The sequence below is a fragment of the Cariama cristata genome, unplaced genomic scaffold, assembly GCF_000690535.1.
Source record: "Cariama cristata isolate BGI_N322 unplaced genomic scaffold, ASM69053v1 scaffold14839, whole genome shotgun sequence".
NCBI classification, from domain to species: Eukaryota; Metazoa; Chordata; class Aves; order Cariamiformes; family Cariamidae; genus Cariama; species Cariama cristata.
Genome location: NW_009636439.1, coordinates 32,187 through 38,186, shown reverse-complemented (window position 1 = coordinate 38,186; position 6,000 = coordinate 32,187).

The following is a 6,000-nucleotide window of genomic DNA, read 5'->3' as shown; positions in this document are numbered from 1 at the left end:
TGGTGTAGCCAGGGCGAGGTGCGGCGCGGTCATTGCCAATTCATTACAGCTGCCCCACGGCACACGCATCCCATAAAATAACTCACCAGATCTCGTGCGGCTGACAAAACAGCAGAAGAGACAAGGTAACACTTTAAGAGCTGCCTATAAATTAGGTCAAAATAATTAATAATACATATATTAATGGCATTTCTATGACATGATATGGATAATATACATTAATATATAAATACCTCACAAATAATTCAGTGTGTTTCCATTTCATCAACAATCACTGGCCAATGTATTTACTTTATGGTAAGGATTATACATTTCATTATAAATGGCTTGCTGGGCATGTCAGCAACTTTTACATCTCCATTCACTTTATTATTAATGGTTTCCTGAACAGTAACGGCATAATAATGCACACAATGCAGCATGAATATTTGATGTGGCATCTATAGTCTCCCATTTATCATTTATAACAGGCTACAAAAACATTATAAAACATTTATTACAAATTTATAGATCACTTTATACTAAAACAAAGTTGTGTTATAAATACATTATTAATCCTTTATGCCATTTATAGGAATCCCTTGTAATAAGGCCTTAGCATATGTTGCTGCACAACTGTAACAAGAATGGTGTGGCAAGGAGGAAATACGACACGGTAAGCCCGCTCCCGAGTACTGGGTGTATTCTGTGAAGGAAAGCATGAACATCTGCACTCAAAATTAATCAAGACTACCAAGGGACCAATCAAAAGAAATGCTGGATTAACTCAAAGTTGTTTGTTTTATTTTCCCCTCTCTTGAAAAAGATACTTGCTTTCTTGCAAGTTGGAAACTTGCAGCACTGAAGCCCTGAAAGCTGAGCTGTCCCACTTCATTTCCACACCACCTTTTCATTACATTGATAAAATTTGCATACCTTACAGAAAGCCAACTGGTTAATGAGCAGCAGCCCTTCCCATCCTCTGTCGTCAGGTAACTTCAGGCTTGGTGACAAATAAAGAGGATGCAATGGATTTACGAAATGCATTTGTGGGGTTTCTTTTTGTAAGTCCCAAAGACTGTTTTGTTTAGCAGCCTGCGTCCCCTGGCTGTGCTTGCAATCTGTATAGTGCAGCATTAGGAAACAAGGAGAAGAAAATGATGTTTGAAAATGGAGCTGTTGCCAATTGCTAGTAGTACAAACAGTGAAAATCAGCTTCTGAGCTCAGCTTTGACACAGTTGTAGTTACCCCTTTCAGATTTAATGGCCCAGATGGGGCACGGCCCAGGGAATGATACTTAGTTTTTTAAAGATATATTTGTTTAACATGACAATCTGTCTTCTAACAAACCAGGCTTAATGAGTCAATGCGGTTAGTCCCTTCTCATTACCTCGCGCTTTGGGAAGGGGCAGCTGGGGCTGGGTGGCAGGGGACACAGACCCACGGAGTGGAAAGCCAGGCTGGACTTGGAGAGCAGCTGCAATTTTCTGTGTATCACAGGCCACTGTATTTTACCTTCTCTCTCCCTGCACTGAGCCCGGCCATCTGTGTTTGATCGAGACGGTCGTATCAGAAAGGCATCCAGGCTTGCGGACACCAGAAGAAGAAACTATTAGTTGCTGGCTCCAAGCTGTGCATCCCAGGAGAGGGTTAGGTTGGAGGTACAGCCCCCCGTACACCAAAAGAATCAGGTCCAACATTATACGCTAAGGTGATTAAAATGACATTGCTGAAGGAGGTAGCTAATGCAGTAATAGTATTACTACTGGCCCAATAATGGCTTTTCAAAATACAGGCGTCAGCGACTTGTGCAGTGTTCTTAGTTGGTGATTAAGGAGAGCTCTGTGGGAGTTCACAGCTATGATGAGCCTTTAATGCACCAACAGGTAAACTAACAAGCACCGGAGGGAGGAACGGAGCAGGAAGAGAGCAGAGCTGCCTGTGCAGCTGCCTACCTATTACCCAAAACTGTTCTTCTCCCAAGATGTTCCTTGTGGGATGATGCTTACAAATCCTTACTCTGGATTGTATTTTTCCCTTCTACATCTTTTCCTTGGAGGAGCCTTATGTGTCCTCATCCTCTTTTGTGGACTTTGCCTGCACTCACTGAACAAAAGCTCCCAGTGCTGCTGGGTGAAAGTTCCCCTGTCATACTGCCGGCTCATGGAGCAGAGCGCATCCTGCGAGTACAGTGCCTGCTCCCATAGATCTCTTCCCGAGGCGTGTTTGGAAGCTTGTTGGAGAGCAGCAGTCCACAGACATGGACTGATTTATTCTTCTCTGCTTACAGACACTTCTTTTATTTCCGCAGTCCTTTTCAGTTCTCTTCCTAGATACCGAACTGCAATAGAGAAATGCTGAGTGCTTCCTGATGGTTGCTGTGACTATGACTAGTGGGGATCACCCTCTACCATTACCTCTTAAATTTATTCTGGTTCCTGTATGCAGCAGCCTGGACTTCACCATTAGTAGAGAAACAACTTAAATATATGACTAGGACCACCCTAAAGCCCAAAGAAAAACAACTGTTTGTTAGCTTGAGGACTTGAGGGAGGGGGAAAGGGTTGATTCCTTATACCAGACCATGTGAGGCCTCATGAAGCTGAGAATCAAGTGATGCAGGTTTTTTTTCACAAGAGAGCATAACATCATAGAAAAATCACATCTTTTAACTATTGTGGGAAATCAGCTGATCAAATTGAGCTACCTCATAATTTCGCTGCAGGCTGTATGCAGGGCAGTTCACTCCCAACAATAGGAAGTGTGTGTTGTAGCCGAGAGCTCTCCTACATTCCTGTGCCAATAGCTTGTATTAAATTGAGGGATTCAAAACAAGAAGGAAAAAGTACACGTCTCATCAGTAACATGCCTCATCAGCTCTCTCTTCCCAGAAGGCAGCCAGGCTGACTCCACAGAGATGGAAAGGCTGAAACCAGGGAAGAGAAAGCCCCAACAATTTCACAGCTACTCACACTGAAATGCTTCCACATGATCCCCGCCTCTCCTCAGAGTCTGGCTAGTTTGACCTGCGGAGTAGCAGGAAAAACGTTATTACAAAATTCAAGTCTGAACACGAATTTCCACTGAAACAAAGTGAAATGTGAAGTTACAGAAAGAGGCGCTTTGGTAAATCTCGTCACAACACATGCCTCCAAGAAGCTCATAAATGGTAAATCTGTTATCCTAAAACCTCAAAGGACCAAAACCAGTGAGCATCAGAGCAAAGTGTGTCCGGTCACCCAGGTATAACACAATGTCACATCAAAAAAAAAGAAAAAAACCTCTCTCTCCCTTGTTGTCCCTCCTGCCCACCGGCAAGATGACCTGCTGGCTTTCCTATCCCCCAAAACAGTGAGGTGAGGGACAGGCTAGAGGTCAACGTCAGAAAGTTAATTCCAGGCACAAGTATGAGAGACTGCTCACATGCTGCATCCTACACAACAGGTGAGAAGGAAAAATTAAAAGGCCATAAACAGCTGCTTGGTGGGTCACCAGAGAGTCTCAGGGAGCTAAAAGCAGCTCTCCAAGGGGATTGAAGATGATATTTGTTTCAGAAGGTGACCTCCTCTCCTCTTCCAAGAAAGCTAAACAGGCGGTAGTGATTCCCAATCTTTGCACTGCCATGGCAGAACGCTCCCTACAGTCCTCTGGGAGCTGCAAATGTCACCATTCTTATCAGAAAGTGAAAGTGAAGGTGTGTTTTGCTGATCAAAACCTGTTTGGATCACGAGATTGGGTGAGGTGACCCGTATCTATCGTGGCATCACCATGGGAGCAGGACCCACCCTGGAACAGGAGCTGGCTTCGCTGCTTTGAAATGCTGCGTCTTATCAGGGCAGCAGAGTTTAAAGCCTGCAAAACCGATAATATTTGTTAGTGATTAACAATATTAACATGCTGAAGCAAAGAAGCACTTTACCTCTTCCAAGCCCGTTGTGGACATGAATAAATTAAGTCTCCTTTTCCTGGAGGTGGGGGTAAACAAATTCTTGTTGTCATTTCACAGGAACACAAAGGCACTTGCTTGTCGTTCAGCTTATTGCTGGCCTCCAAAATCCAGCTGGAACCTCACCAGGAAGAGAGGCCAGCTCTTACCTCAGGTTACTAACTTGATCATAATAAAATCCTTGAGATAGCATAACTTTAGAGGCCTGAACTTTCCACTTTTGCGCTGAATTGATGTGAAAAACTACAAATTGCCTTGTTTTCACTCAGACAAACCTGAAGCACCACATGCTTTATTTGGGGGAGAACAAGGACTCCCATAGGAAGTTTATGATAGTAAAAAAATTCAAACTCTCTCTCTCTCTCTCCAGTCCTGGCCTAGCAGTGTGACCACCGCGTGGTCCTCCAAAGCCATTGGCACCTGCCTGTCCCTGTGTTGCTGCCTGGGTGGCCGTGGTGGGTGCAGAATGGGAGGACAGCCTGGTGTGGGGATACTACAAGCTCTGCAAGACAACTCGTGGTAGATGTGGTTCAAGATGTCCTACTCCCCCTGTGCTGAGTGCCCCTAGAGGTCTCACTCCTCTCCAAAGATGTTCCCAATAAAACCATAAGCATCGCTTCAGATTTTAAATCTCATTATTGTTTTTTTTTTAAAAAAAAAAAAAAAGAGAGAGAGAGAAAGGGAGGTAATTTTATTACTCTATGGTATGTTTTCCATTATTTGCATAATTGTTTAATGCTAATAAGACAATTAGCAATTCTTACAGCTTAATAATTACCCAGCAATGACTGGCCTATTGTATCTTAATGAATTTTTTAATTGTTGCTGGGGGTCTTGACGTTTTTTGCCCAGTATCTTCTTATTTTAGAGATGCTGTTCATGCAAACAGGGTAACGCCAAAGGCAAGACACCGCCAGTTACACAGGACAGGCAGATACAGAATTATAAAGGTCTCCTGAATTGAAAAGGAAGAGAAAATGCATGCCCTATATTCCATTGCTTTAGGACCAAATTATCTAAATACACAGGGAGGCAATGCAGAGATTTACAAATCGGGCCACCTTAGGCAAATGCTACCCCTGTAGAAGCCAGACTACTTAGCTGGTGCAGGGCTGGCTTTGACATCCTCAAAGCTAACAAAAGTCTTACCGTTTTTAGCTTTTAGCGAACAACTCCTTGAGTTAAGCGTGAATCATACTGTCCTGAACTGTGGTATGGCCAGAAGGAAGTTAATTGAGGGCAGACAGGGCCAGGATTACATTTGTCACTGACAGAGGTCACAGATGAGGTTGGCTGGAGGAAGAGGATGGTACGGCCCTGGGGAGCAGTCCCAGGAATAGACTCCATGGCCCACATTTACACACAGATGACAAGTAATGGAGTTTTCCTCTCCTTTTTTTGCACAAGATTTCTTGCACTCTGCTCCTTGCAAAGGGAGGCTTCTCTTTCTCTACTCTTCCTCTTTTCTAATAGCTGGCAAAACATCGGTGCCTTTAACCATAAAACTCCATTTGTTGGCTGTTACCTGTATACCTCTCCCTGTGTTTCCGCTGTTGACGTAGCTGGTTGGGCAGATTTGCCTCTGAGCTCAGTGCTGGGACTCTTCCAGTTCCCCAATGTCAAGCATGCCCCACAGGCAGCTGCTAGCTGAGTCAGGAGCATGCAGGCACCTCCCCGGTTAGTCATGTCCTGCTCATGGCCAAACTCACGTGGTGCTCCAGGACATCCCTCACGGTTCCTGGGATGCACAACCCTGCCCAGAGCTGGGTCAAACACCCGCAGCCCTGCTCCAGGGCATCACATGCAAGGGGCCACACTCCCAGTGACACTAGGCCTGGCAGGAACGGGGTATGGTCAGGTTAGAGATGCCCATTTATGTCCAGCCATGGCAGTGAAGGTCCATCACGTGCATGCTGGACAAGTGTCCATCTCCCTCCCGAGGCTGCCACATCTGGGTCATAAAAACATGATGTTTTGATTGTGGGTCATAAAAACATTTGAACTTTGCAACAGAGAAATAATTTGCAGTAGGAAACCATCAAAAAAGGTGCCTGGTGTTTGCAGGGGATGTTTG